This window comes from Melanerpes formicivorus, unplaced genomic scaffold, assembly GCF_026170545.1.
Source record: "Melanerpes formicivorus ecotype bairdi unplaced genomic scaffold, bMelFor1.0.p_v2 SCAF_53, whole genome shotgun sequence".
Taxonomy (NCBI): Eukaryota; Metazoa; Chordata; class Aves; order Piciformes; family Picidae; genus Melanerpes; species Melanerpes formicivorus.
This window is the reverse complement of record NW_027142405.1, coordinates 2,816,174-2,831,140: the sequence shown is the minus strand read 5'-3', so window position 1 is coordinate 2,831,140 and position 14,967 is coordinate 2,816,174. Positions and strand designations below refer to the sequence as shown.

The window sequence follows — 14,967 nt, the reverse complement described above, 5'->3', positions numbered from 1 at the left end:
GTTGCTACAGCAAGAATTCTTTACTTCTTTACTCCTCTCCCCTGTTTTAAGGGGAGGAGTAGAGAAACTGCATGTTTTCTTCACTTGTTGGCCTCTCCTCTCAAAATGTGCAAAGCTAGGTCAACAAGGGGGTTGAAACTGGTGAAGCCATGTATGCTGCTTGTGTATTTGCAATAAAAACTTTGACCAATCTAGACCCCACATATCCTTAAATTAGTATTGGATAAATCATATATACATATATGTGGTTTTTACCCCACTCCAGACAAAGGCCGTGCCTGCTTTTCCCACAAATCCTCCCCCGAGACTGTAATGAAGATTCCCCACCACTGAATCCCACAGGGAAACTTTGAAGAGGTTAAGAGGGTGAAAGATTGCATCCTCTCCATTGTGCAAAACTTCAGCAAACAGGTTATTGCTGGCCCTGTAGATGTTATCTTAGCCCTGTAATGGGGAAACCCCACTGGAAAGGTTTCCAAGACTAGTGGTTTTCATTGTTGTGAAAAAGCTTCAAGGAGTGCAATGGAAAATAGACCACAGGATCAGTTCTTTTGCCTCAATGACTGCATCTTTGTAACCTTCTCTTATTTTCTGTTTTTTTCCTGGAGAGAAGACCAGCTTGTTTTCCTTCATCAGGTCCCCACCTCCACCCACCAGAATGCTCCCAAAATTAAGCACATGCAGAACACATGGGGTGCTTGGTGCCATGGTTTAGTTGATTAGGTGGGTTGGACTGGTTGATGGGTTGGACACGACGATCTTGAAGGTCTCTTCCAATCTGGTTTATTCTATTCTATTCTGCTCAGAAATAACCAGTGCCAACCTGCATGACATGACTTCTAATCCTGGAATTTTCTTTGCATGCAAGTGATTAGCCTAAATACCACTGTCATGAAATGTGTTTTTCCTTAAACCTCCACAGGGGTTTAAAGCACATAATTTTGAATTATTAGCAGCTATATAGACATGAGCAAAGAATTTGCCTCTAAACTACAGCAGCATATAGTACATAAAAGCCTAAGTTGAGATAGCCTTGAAGGACCTGTTTCAGTCCCTGAGCACAGAGCTACAGCAGCTACAGCTATTCTGTTGGAGTGGGTCTTCCTTTTTGCAAATACATAGAGCAGACAAATGTGCTCATTTCTGCACACTTACTCTCTGGCAGTCTGAAGATACAACGGTTTGCATAACCAAACAAGAATATCAAAGCTTCTGTCAGGCACCCACAGAGTGGCCACTCTTTCAGTTATGACTCATATCTTTCCCTCCTCTCCTTGTTACTACAGCAGAGTGAAAAGCAGAAAAGCTTGTAACAAACTCAGCTACTGAAATTCTCAATTAAAAGGGAGCTGTGTGATCATGACAGTAAAATGGTATTTTGTTCCTTCTGGTAAATAGTAATTTTGCACTCTGCTTGTCTGCTCATCAGCATCTCTTGTCTCTCCTTCAGACAAAAAGCAAGTCCCCACAATGGTTGTGTCCACAACAAGCTCTAGTACACAGGAAGAAACCCCATAGAGGGGATGGATGTATTCTAGTGTGCATGAACACACACAAAGCTGGACTTTTCCACAGTAATATGCTGGCTAGAGTTTTCAGGAACATCATGTCTTGACTTCATCCTCATTTTAACACCTACAGACCAACACCAAAACACACACATCAAGCCCAAATCCTGGAGCCATACAGTAGTCCCACTCACACTCACCCAAGTGCCCTTATTTATAATCTGTATAGAAATTCCCATTAGGTTTTCTATAAACATAACTTATACAAACAGTTCCTTGAATACAGTACCACTGACATCTGCCTTACTTTAGGGAGGTTAACTGTTCTGTAGCAGGAGCTAGACTCACATGGCCCAAATCACTGTGCCTGGTGCTGGCTGACTTTGGGAGTCCAAAGATACTGAGTCACTTAGAAGCACGAGGCACAAGGATGATTGTAGGTCCCAGAAAATAGTAGTTCAGACTCTGTCCAGTTCAAAATTGCACTTGCAAGCACCAAGGACATTCAAAGAATCAGGTATGCTGATGGCATTTCTGAGTATGGATTGTGGATTTTCCCTTGGGGGCTAAGCAGATTCCCCAAGAAATACAGTAAGATAACACCCAGGTACTGGGAAACCCACAATATTTTTGCTTTCTTAAAATAGAATAAGAGGAAACAGAAATGGGGAACAGTTACATCATTGTGTACATACAAAGAGACCTAGAAATTGCAACAACAAAATGTGGTTTCTATAGCTACTTTTTTTTTAAGTGTTTGCAGTGCAGTTAACCTACTCATGCTCTCCAATGCATAAACTTCCACTCAGCACCTCTGCTCCCCCCAGGAAGACTAGGAGTTGGCAGTCCTGCTTCAGCAGGAAGTGAAAGATGAGGTCCTTTGTAATTTGAGATATTTTCTTTGTTTTTTTTTTTTAATCAGTGTTTTAGTATTTGCTAGCAATGATAGACTTTATGAACACAATGCCCACTCAGTTCCTACTGAGCTGAAAGCATTTACAAGAGACACAGAGAAAGATTACTGCACACTATTTTCTTACTGATCAGCACAAAAGTTATTTGGCACAAGCATCTCTGTAAATATTTGTCCAAGACTGGGTAAATTTGCAGTGTACGATGGCCCTCAGACCTGTACTTCTCTCTATCATGTGAGAAAGCTCATAGCCTAGCATGAAACCTCAGCTGTGCTTCAGAAACAGAAAATGCTAAAGGCTGAGGTTAGTATCACTGTTATCCTTCCCTCTAGATCTGTTCAGTTTTGGCTTGTTCCATGTTCTTTACTAACAAAAAGAAGATTCATTTTGAGATTCGGTGAATGTAAGGTTATGCATGGCTGTTGGGTAATGAAGAGCATTTCTCAAGTGCATTGTACCAGGCTGAGCTTTGGCATGGGGAAAACAAGGGGACAGAAGGGAACTGGACCCATGTCTCAATGAGCACACGGAGGACAGATCCAGAACCATCTTTACCTTACGAAGCTGAAGGCAACGTCTGCTTTGGTATGTGCGAGGATGTTCAGAGGACACAGTTCGTGGCAACACTGGCAGCCTGCTACAGTATTTTATTCATGTGTGCTTGTGACATCATGGGTTCAGAGCTGTAATTATGATCTCAGATGTCACAGCACTACTAACCCAGGAGATATTTATGGATCTGGCATGTACAATCTATAGGCACCGTGTAGTTTCAGACACACTCAAGAAAACTCCCCACGAAAGAAGAGTGATAGCATGTCTACAGAAGTGCTCTGAGCTACACATCAAAGTAGTACACCCCACTGGGTCCCACCACTGCAAATAGTGACACTGAAAGGTCTGGACAGGGTGGATTTGCACAGGGCTCGGACTTGTACATAGATATAATCAGAGGCATACTAATGAACTAAGAACACAGCTGAATATTAGCACTGCTTGTTTTCCTGTAAAGTGACTTACTGCTTCTCACAGTTGCATTTTAAACTTAAGAGGATAAAAAGGACAAGTACATACATTCCTCCTCCAGCAGAAAGGAAAGGTCAGATAACCACTTCCATGCTGTTGATTTATTTCTACAAAGCTTATGAAGCATTTAGAGGATCTAGTGTAAATCAAGAATCTAGCTAGAGAGAAACAATTCCTTAGTGTTTGCTCTTTCTATTATTAACTTTTGCTCCAAAGAATACCACCACACAAAGTCACCAAAATGTCACAACCTGTGGGAAAGAAGACAGTGTCTAGCAAGAAGGAGCACACAGAATATAGTTCAGCATGTGGAACAGAAACTAGACCTGGTTGCCAAATGCTATTCCTCCATAAAGTGTGGGAAGTTTTCATGTTCTAGTATGAACAGCTAGCACTTTGTGTTATATACCTTATTGGACAGTAAAATGCATGGGAGAAAAAAAAAGAGTTCAATTCTCATCACACTGGCTTGGCTCTGGAATAGCTCGTTTATTTTGAAGGAACAGCTCCCACTTTACCACAGCTTTAGACCTCTGTGAACACATTCCTCTCAACCCATAATCTAAAGCATTACTTTTGGGAGCATAACTGCAGCCATCCCCTTATCAATGTGCTGTAGTTAGATTCACTGAGGGAAGGGTTTCAACCACTTTCATGCTATGACAACAGCCCATACACCCACTCACCACTCAGGCATAGACAAATCCTAAACAGGACAAGAATCAGGTCAGTGTAGATGTTGCAGAAAAATTTAAGGACATAATTTTGAAACTTCTGTTTCCAGAAATATTGATATCCTAAACACTGTGCTTGCCCTTAACCAAGACCATTTGCCCTTCAGGCTGAGGGTTAGCCAAACATATCATGTTGCTGTGTCTGCTCACAGTTAGTTGGAAAGGTGAATGGGGGTATTTCAGTCATGGCCTGTATCTCTGCTAAAATTTACTTCTTAGAAGCATTCAGTGTCTATTTACCAAGAAGAAGGGAAGTCACCCTGCAACACTTCCTTGACTACAGTCATCCTAAACATTTTACTACTTACAGTGCTCTCTGAAGGAAGGTGTTTGAGATACATATACAGTCAGGAAGCACAGTGCCTTTGCACTACAGAAAAGAGAGAGCTTTATAATAAGCCAGACTGAAGTACCTTCATTCACCAAGCAGCTTTGTACTGATAAAGCCTTACACTGAGAAAGCAGTGCAAACATACCAGTAAATGTAGTTTTGTTCTTACTGTAAGAAAATTGACAAATTCTAACTAGAAAACAAACGTATTGTATATTTAGTATGTGCTTACATAAACCACATAACCCTAAACCTTGAACAGATTAGAAGTATTACATTAACACCTATCACACAGATCAGCATGTTTTTCCTTCCCAATACCAGCTGTATGGGGCTGTGGTAGAATAAATGCCTTTAAACCAGGAGGGAATCTCTGCATTTTAAACTTGGGCTCTCTCCAGCCTAATCGGAATGAACAGAGTTCTTGTATTTAAACTGTAACAGATATATAACTGACAGTATGCCATCTCAGCAACTTCTTTCCACACAGGTATGTCCCAATGCTGCAGCATTTTCACTTTACATAGATATTTCTTTAAAAGTTACACTTAGCTAAAGTAATTTCATCCTTTTGGTGAAGTACTTGATGCCTATTTAATTTTCTGCGCCTTTAATAGTCAAGACTCCAGTATTTCTTTTTGCCTCGGCTGTAAGCACCACACAGTTTGATTTTAGCCAAACCACAAATAACATTTACTTTAGCTCTTTAATCATTCCAGTTCTTATCTGTTATAACTAAGCTTGTTTTACTTTCTCCTATTAGAAGCAAATGCTGGGTTTCTGTTGCTTTCAGGGTATCCTTTGCTTTTAAAGAAAACCAGAAAAAGGAAAAAAAACCAGCAAGCTGTTCCAACATACCTTGAAAGGAGAGTAGCATTCACTACCAGCTGTGTGACTTTTCAGTAGCTGCCCTCGGATTCCAGGATTCCAGCGTTCACAAGAACCACGATGTCACAAACCCCTGAAGCTTGCAACCAGGAGCCGAGGCAAATTGCTCTTGCACGCCCTTCCTCTTCTCTGGGTATCTGACAGCTGTACACTTTTTAGGACTGCAGCAGGACTTGTCTCCCAGCCTCCCTGCTACTCTGATAAATCATTCCCTCCCTGCTATTAAGATCATGCTGCCATTATATCTTAAAAGCACGTCACAGCTTGTATGCAGTAGCTGTGGGAAAGCTGCATTTATTTATACAGGAAGCTTGACTACAGCACTTCCTACTTCCCATCCGAGTCTCAATACAACTGCAGGTGATTACTTAAACCCTGTAAGCTTCCAGCCAATGCATACCCTACATTCTTATTTGGATATCTGTGCTGCTTGCAATCATAAATCTCATCTGAGCCCTGACAAGATAAAACCGAAAGAGGCAAGGCACTAGATACGACACTCACAAGCACCCTCCCAATTGCCTTTTAACCTATGTTAGGATAGCAGTTTGCATAGCAGCTGCCCTGCCAGCAGATGATGTCTGAAACATTGCCGGCTTCTGTTTAGCTGTGAAAAAATGTCATCTAAAAGAAAAGTGATTCCTTTGTATTGCAGAGAAAAGGAGCAAAAACTCTAAACTCACAAATAGCAGTGTGATTTCAAATCTGCCTGCTTAATAATGCTGGTGCTCTGCTTAGTCTGCCAATGATAAAATTTTGGCTCTTTAAGCTGGGCTTGCCACAATAGGGACTGGAAATTCTGCAGTTCTGTACTCCAAACCTACAGGTGTGAATCACACCAGTCATGCAGTAGGAGAAGGTGTTATTGTGCCACATGACACCGACCCCTCAAGAACCTTTCCTGCTGTAGGAAATGTACCACACCCACAGATAACAAGTACAGACATATCTGAGTGCAGGGGGTGCCTAAAAACAGAGGGAGAAATAAGTATAGATGCTAATCTATAATTTTCTCTTGATGATGAAGTAAGTAAGTAAGTTTACTGTGTACTTCATGTGATTATTGCTGGCATTTTGCCTTCAGTAATTTTCTGTGAAGACTGATGCATAGGCATTTCTTCCAGGGTGTACAGAAGCTCACAGCTGAGCCTTCAGTTATTTTCAGGCAATTACACTTCATCAGATTAATTCATGAAAAGGCATAAAGCTTGGGCAACTTTACTTCAGCCCCCTTGCACCTATGCATTACAGCTTTGCTTGAATTACAACATACTCCTTCCTCCTGCACATAACTACAAATGTTATGAATCTATTTGACATTATGTAAGTTTCTATCTGGAAAGAGAGAGAATAATCACCAGAAAAAATACAGCCGTTCCAATCTGTGGTATCATGTTAATCCCTACAATATTCATCGGTAGGATTACAATAGGATTAGGCAACCATCATAGTATCATTCAGGGTTGGAAGGGATCACAAGGATCATCTAGTTCCAACCCCCCTGCCATGGGCAGGGACACCCCACACTAGATCAGCCTGGACAGAGCCTCATCCAGCCTGGGCTTAAACACCTCCAGGGACGGGGCCTCAACCACCTCCCTGGACAACCCATTCCAGGGTTTCACCACTCTCATGGTGAAGAACCTCCTCCTCACATCTAGCCTGAATCTCCCCACCTCCAGCTTCATTCCATTCCCCCTAGTCCTATCACTACCTGAGATCCTGAGAAGTCCTTCCCCAGCCTTCCTGTAGGCCCCCTTCAGATACTGGAAGGCCACAATGAGGTCACCTCGGAGCCTTCTCTTCTGCAGACTGAACAGCCCCAACTCCTTCAGTCTGTCCTCATAGGAGAGGTGCTCCAGCCCTCTGATCATCCTTGTGGCCGTTCTCTGGACACGTTCCAGCACCTCCACATCCCTCTTGTAATAGGGGCTCCAGAACTGGACACAGTACTCCAGGTGGGGTCTCACCAGGGCTGAGTAGAGGGGGAGGATCACCTCCCTCGACCTGCTAGCCACACTTCTCCTGATGCAGCCCAGGATCTGATTGGCTTTGCGGGCTGCAAGTGCACATTGAGAGCTCATGCTGAGCTTTTTGTCCACCAGCACCCCTAAGTCTCTCTCCTCAGGGCTGCTTTCCAGCCAGTCACTGCCCAGCCTAGATTTGTGTCTGGGATTGCCTCGACCCAGATGCAGGACCCTGCACTTGCTCTTATTGAACTTCATGAGGGTGGCTTGTGCCCACCTCCACAGCCTGTCCAGGTCCCTCTGGATGGCCATGTCACAGACATTTGCCAGTTGAGCTAGTGGAGCATTTCCCACCAGCACCAGACTTTTCCCCTCAGCGGTGACCAACCCAAGACCGTGCTCAAGAAAGACCCGGAGCTTAGAGCTGTTGTTTGGCTGCAAAGGTGTAGTGAAAACTTGGAAATCTGTTTCAAATTTCACAACTAAAAAAGGAGTCTCCTTCAGTGGCGAGATTTTTATCCTCCTCTATCACTGCCTTTCCCTATCTCCCCTCTCTTCTCCCTTCTTCTGATCCAGGTCCTACATTTTCTTCTGCAGCTGCTACCTTCGCTGTTCTGCCTCCATCACACAGGTAATTGTGAGGCCACATATGAAGCACAGCAAGAAAAGTCATCCTGCTCTGAGCTCTTGTGCTAAACACCAGCAAAAGGACAATTATCTCAATGAAGATGAAAGAAATTAAGTCACTAATGTAGGGAAAATGGCCAGTCAGTAAATCCAGAAGTAGAGCAGAGCAGCTGCCAGTAGCAAAGTGGCAAAAGTAGCATCTGGTTTGGTACTTACTCCTTGACGGCACACTAAAACAAAAACAATCTTCACTGCAGTGGCTTCTACCAGTCAAAAGAAACAACTGCAAAACCCCCTAATCATCTTTCCTTCAGATAAATGATGAGGCCAGCTTGTATCTAGGGGGCTGTTCTTCTGAATTAAGACAACTAGATTAGTCTATTAAAATGCAGATAAATTCTGGAAACTTCAGCTGCAAATACCACGTGATATTTTTATCCATTTCCCAACCATGTATCTCTACACAAGAAAGTTACAAGCATGCAAAACTGCTTACAGGAAAATTAATTTTTCCTTAGACATCATAAAGCTGGTGAGACACATCCTGAATGTTTCTCAAGACAGTTCTCCACATCTAGAGTATTGTAATAGGTTAAAACTGAACCAGCAGGTTAACCTGTCTGCCTCTCCCAACGAGAAGTGTGGGAGAATCAATACACAAAAAGAATCCAGGTTGAGACCAAAAAAAAGTGAGATAAGATTTTACTGAACAAATCAGGTAATCACAATACAAATGCACAGTCACCTTAGCCTTTTTGCAGGAAAAGTATAGCAGAAAGCAGCAGCAAGCAGAAGCTAGTGAGCTACACCCCCATCCCTCCCAGTCCCACTGCCATGTCAGTGGAAGAGAACCAACACCCACAACTCAGAACCCAAAATCAGGAACCAGAACATGACACCTCCCATGTTACAAGTTGAACTTCAAGCCCCATTATACTTTGCTCCAGCCAGCACTTTAATTTTGAAGCTGGCATGAGGCAGGATGGCAGTATCAAAGCCAAAACTGTGGAGTCCAGATCTACATGCAGGGCAATCACTTACTGATGCTCTGTGGACAGCTGGCTGTTCCCCTGCTTCTGTCTTCACTTCTGTGCTTACAGAGGATCTCTGCAACAATGATGAGCTGAAGGTGATGTGGCTCTGTGCAAGACCTCAGGCTATAAGGACTTGAGATAATCAATACTAATGATTCTTTCTATTGGTATCACCAAAAGGTGAGAGCTGGACTGTTTAGAGCTATTCTGTCAAAATTATTTCTCTTCCAGCTATATACCTCGACCCCAGGTACTTCATAGTTTCACAGAAGAATATCTTCTTGGCAAGCTAATTTTGTGAAGCGTTATGAGTCATGCTAAAATTGCTACCCAGCTCAAATCTCTGAATCTCTGAAGCCAGACTGATTGATTTCCTCTCTGAGCCAACAAATACATATAAAATACAAGTTCAGAATGTCACACAATGCCAGTCAAAGCACAAGCTAAACCCTCCCTGTTTGCTTTCTTCTTTGCTAACTGTGATATAAAGCACAAAACTGAGAGGGTCTAATTATTTTTTTGGGCCCTCTTAACTGATGCTTTTATAACTCCAGGGCTGGGGGAATGAATGACTGAGCCAACATGCCAAAATGTAACATCACCATGAATTTTTAGTTGAGTTACTACTATCCAAAATAAAAATAGAGGTTGGCATAGTTAATTACTAACATTGCTGTGTCATCCTTGCAGCTACTTGAAATACTTATAAAATGAGTAAGCCACTTTGGCATTAACTAAAAATTACTAATTAATTTAGACATAGGAAGGTAAAAAAGTAATAGCACTAAGAAGATCTCTCACGTCCCGCAAACAGAATACTATTAACAGCAAGTTAAAACACTGAGTTAGTGTAAATCTAACAGTTTTTCACTATAACTGTATTGGGTTTGGGCTGAGCTGGAGTTAATTCTCCTAAGCATCTTTCCAGTGCTGTGTTTTGCAGTGCTGTAACTGAGTGTTGATTGGTAATATGCCAGGGTTTTGGCTACTGCTGAGCCGCGCACCCAGGCTGTGCTTTTCCAATGTTTCCCTGCCCCAAGAGTATGCTGAGGGGACACAGCCAGGCCAGCTGACACAAACTGGCCTAAGGGGTATTCCATGCCATATGACATCAGTTCAGATATAAGAAGGACGTTGGGGGGATTCATCCATGGTGTCTGTCCTCCAGAGGAACCATTAAGTGTAGAGAGCCCTGCTTTCTGAGACTGACCACCGTCCTGCTGATGGGAAGCAGAGATTAACATCTCTCTCTGCTTTTGCTTCCCCACAGTCTATTGCTTTGCTTATCATTATTATAAAATTGCTTCTACCTTATTACTGGCTTTTGTTATATTTTCCCCTCTGCCCTGTCCATCTAAGACAGGGAGTGATGGAGCGGTTTTGGTGGGCATTTGGCCCCTAGTCAGGGCCAAACCACCACATAACTCTACGTAAAGAACTAGGATCAGCTTGTGAGGAAAAAGAAGACATTTTCACTAACCCAGTAGAGTTTTCAACTAATAAAATACAAATACCCTGAAAAAGAATTGCTATCCATAGGTGTAAAATACACATAGGTTTTGAAAAAAAGTTGTCTAAAACCAGAGCCTAAGCAAAATACATCTTTAGCCACCCTATCATAGTATCAGTCAGGGTTGGAAGGGACCACAAGGATCATCTAGTTCCAACCCCCCATGGGCAGGGACACCCCACACTAGATCAGGCTGGACAGAGCCTCATCCATCCTGGGCTTAAACACCGCCAGGGATGGGACCTCAACCACCTCCCTGGACAACCCATTCCAGGGTTTCACCACTCTCATGGTGAAGAACTTCCTCCTCACATCCAGCCTGACCTCCCCACCTTCAGCTTCATTCCATTCCCCCTAGTCCTATCACTACCTGAGATCCTGAGAAGTCCTTCCCCAGCCTTCTTGTAGGCCCCCTTCAGATACTGGAAGGCCACAATAAGGTCACCTCGGAGCCTTCTCTTCTCCAGACTGAACAGTCCCAACTCCTTCAGTCTGTCCTCATAGGAGAGGTGCTCCAGCCCTCTGATCATCCTCGTGGCCCTTCTCTGGACATTGTTCCAGCACGTCCATATCCCTCTTGTAATAGGGGCTCCAGAAATGGACGCAGTACTCCAGGTGGGGTCTCACCAGGGCTGAGTAGAGGGGGAGGATCACCTCCCTTGACCTGCTGGCCACACTTCTCCTGATGCAGCCCAGGATCTGATTGGCTTTGCGGGCTGCAAGTGCACACTGAGAGCTCATGTTGAGCTTTTTGTCCACCAGCACCCCCAAGTCTCTCTCCTCAGGGCTGCTTTCCAGCCAGTCACTGCCCATCCTGGATTTGTGCCTGGGATTGCCTCGACCCAGATGCAGGACCCTGCACTTGGTCTTGTTGAACCTCCCTATGTGCAAATTACCCATATTCCTATGAAGAAAAAAAAAGAAAAATATTTTTATATGGGAGAGAGTTTCACAAGACAAAAAGGTATTAATATGTAACATAACCAACACTGACAACAAAACAAAAAGGGGCTTTGCACAGTGCGTATACGTATATTAACTGAAGCTGCAAGTGTGATATCCCTGATGTCATGGGGTAAGAATAGTTCTCTTCAATGGAAAATGTTTTAAAGGGGGAACTACACCATTAAAAAATAATTTGTACTGCCTTCATAAACCTAATGTTTTTTAAAAAGTATCTCTTTTCAAGATATGTATTTATGTAGTCACACAATGCTAGAAATCAGATGTTAGTGCAAGGAATACAGAGCTATGTAATATTTTGCATGCAGACAAGCTTTACTCAGAATACCCAGAAGAAAATCAGGATCTCATCTTCTCCTGCTTAAGTAACCCTATTGTTCTACAAACATCTGACTCAGTATTCGAGCTAGGCACCCACAAACCAGGCTTGAAATCTTCACCATTCCCTTTAGCTAAAATATAGCAAAGCTTTATTGGTGGCTTGCATTGGATTGAAATAAATCAAGTTAAATTATTTTGAAAGAATAGCAGGTAGAAATCTAAAGAGGTTTTTATCTGACAGTAAAAATGTGAGTGGGATGGAACACTCTCTACTTAACATTTATAATCATTATCTCAAAACACGTGGATTTGTCTCAGACACAAAGGGAAGTGATAGGTGACTTATACTCATCCTGCTGGATGAACAAGGTAAAATGTAATATTAATTAAACATGATCATATGGCTTTCATCAAGTTCAGTATTTCTTCTTTATAGATATTTTTCCTGTGTTTATACTCTGAAGTACTTCCTGTCATACTGGGAACTAGCTTTTGGTATTTGATCCATATATAACAGTGCTAGAGGAAAGAACCATATGGTCTCACCAGAAAACAGTGAGGAGACAGCCTGGTTTGGGGTGATTAGAAAGCTTAAAGATCAAGGCCAATGGCTTTGACATTAAGAGTTTGAGTGCAACTTGTCTCCTTGGGGTCTGGAACCATTCAAATTACATTTGCCCCTACAGGAAACCTTGCTGGTGGCAGAGCTCTACTGGCATCACCACCAGAAGCAGCCTGTTTTGCCACCAGCAACAGCTCTACATAAATCTTCAGCTTCCACTAGCTCCTGCCTGTTTACTAAATCATGAACCAGGCTGTGAAAACAAGCTGAGCTGATATTATCTGCCATAAATAAAATGTTGATGAATTGCCTCTGAGCTACAAACATCCAGCTCAGGGCCACCCAGCACAACACCCTCAGCCTAGGATCTATCCTGGGCCACCTTTTTGCACTCATATACAAGAAAAAGACAGGTTACTGTCACCCTTCCCCTTGACCTTCTCCTGTGACATGAGATACGGCAGTCATTGGTTCACAAAGCCACTGAGTCCCTACCTACATCCACAGTAAGTGCAGATACAAACCCTCCAGATGGCAAGAATGGTTTCAATTGCAAGGGACCTTTAAAAGCCATCTAGTCAACCACCCTGCAGTCAGCAAAGACATCTTTAAGTAGATCAGGTTGCTCAGCACAACCTGGCCTTGAACTCCCTGTCCAACTTAACTTTGAATGTTTCCAGGGATGGGGCATCTACTACCTCTATAGGAAACCTGTCCCAGTGCCTCATCACCCTATTAAAAATAATTTCCTCTAATCTAAATATAGCCTCTTTCAGTTACCCCTCATCATATCACTACACTCCCAGACAAAAAGTCCCTCTCCACTTTTTCTGTAGGCTCCTATTAAGTACTGCAAGGGTGCTTATAAGGTCTACCTGGTGCCTTCTCTTCTCCAGACTGAACAGCCCCAACTCTTATCCTCTCTTTAGATCAGAGGTGTTCCAGCCCACTGATAACTTTTGTGGTCTCCTCTGGACCAGCTCAAACAGGTCCATGTCTTTCCTGTACTGACGATCCCAGAGCTTAACACAGTACTCAAGGTAAGGACTCACCAGAGCTGAGTGGCAGAATCACCTCCATTGACCCTGCTGGCCATGCTGCTTTGGAAATAGCCTAGGACACGATTGGCTTTCTGGGCTGTGAGTGCACATTGTTGGTTCATGTCCAGCCTTTCATCCAGTAATACCTAAAGATGATGTGACACATCAGTGATGTGATGGCACTATTCCTAGTGACAGAGCAGCTGAAGACACAGGACACCTCTCAGGCTCTGAGGCCACCCAGCAGAAAGTGGGTCTGCTTTCCCAGGTGGAAAGAATGGAATGGAATGGAATGGAATGGAATGGAATGGAATGGAATGGAATGGAATGGAATGGAATGGAATGGAATGGAATGGAATGGAATGGAATGGAATAGACCAGGTTGGAAGAGACCTTCAAGGTCATCGTGTCCAACCTATCATCCAACACCACCCAACCAACAAAACTATGCAACCAAGCACCCTGTCAAGTCTCCTCCTGAAAGCACACATAGCTTCCCCCAAACCAGCTCCCCCATGAACTGCTGGAGTAAAACAAAGAGCTTGCCTTGCTCCCATATTTATGTGTAATGCAAACAGATGTGGAGATGCTCGGTTCTTTGGAGGATCAAGTAACAAGTGAGAATTTCTAGCTGCAAAAAGAGTGATTTATAAAGTAACTGAGGTGACCATATCGCATACACATTGAAGAGGCGGCACCTATATTTTTCTCTTTTCTCTTTTTTTCTCTTTTTAAGGTAAGCATACAGTTGTAATAAAAGTTGTCCTGGTTTTGAGCCATGAGCTACTCAGGACCAGAGGACACAAAGATATTTTAATCCTTTTTGGGGAGTAAAAATAAAAATACTGCACACTGATTGGAAGTTTAATGGAAATTCTATTTACAAGTACATATACAAAAGACATTCAGGTAGAATGAGTACATTCACAAATTAGGATGAGCATACCAGGCCACAACCTTCCAGAATCCTCCACCCCTACCAGCTTCAGCAGGCCCAAGAGTAAGCCACAACTGCACCCCCCACCTCCTCAGGCCTACCAGGCTTCACCAGGCGTTATGACACAGCTCAACATTCCCCTGAGAGCCAGTGCCAGCTCCCCACACACAAACCCTGACATAAACAGGCACAAGCTCTTCTCAGGAAGAGAGGAGAGGAAAAGCAAGAGGAGAACAATATCAACTAGATGCTGCTTTAAATAGTCTGATAGAGAAAATCAGAAGAGAGTAACACATTGAGATATCCTGGGACAACCAGTCCATCCCTTAGGAACCTCTGTCTTTTTGGAGGACTTTTTCTTTGTGGTCATCTTAAAGGTACCTGAGACCCCAAACCACCACAAAAGTATATGAAGATTGTATGGGAAAAACTTAAGGCTTGGTTAAATGAATTGATTCTCTATTAACTGTGCTTAAAGCTAAGCTTCAGAGCTGGCACAGACTTTCAATTATGCACAGGCTTTTGGGTTTTTTTCCTTTTTGACTGTGTGCCCAAAGTGACACAATCCGTTGACTTTTAATCAGTGTTTTGGTAACGTACCTAGA

At 43.0% G+C, this 14,967-nt stretch overlaps 1 protein-coding gene across 5 annotated transcripts in view; it reads right to left on the bottom strand.

Annotated features, from left to right (window-relative positions):
• RNF144B (ring finger protein 144B) overlaps nucleotides 1–14,967 on the bottom strand; it is a 103,394-nt gene that overhangs the window by 45,282 nt on the left and 43,145 nt on the right. Inside the window, exon 4 of one of the 5 annotated variants that reach the window (XM_068160842.1) lies at nucleotides 13,438–13,571. The exons of 2 other annotated variants lie outside the window; for them this stretch is intronic. The gene's annotated coding sequence lies outside the window, so the exon portion shown is untranslated. Of the gene's footprint in view, nucleotides 1–2,977; nucleotides 3,173–5,371; nucleotides 5,843–13,437; nucleotides 13,572–14,967 lie in introns of those variants that run through there. 2 more of the 5 variants (XM_068160841.1, XM_068160845.1) reach the window with 2 other exon arrangements.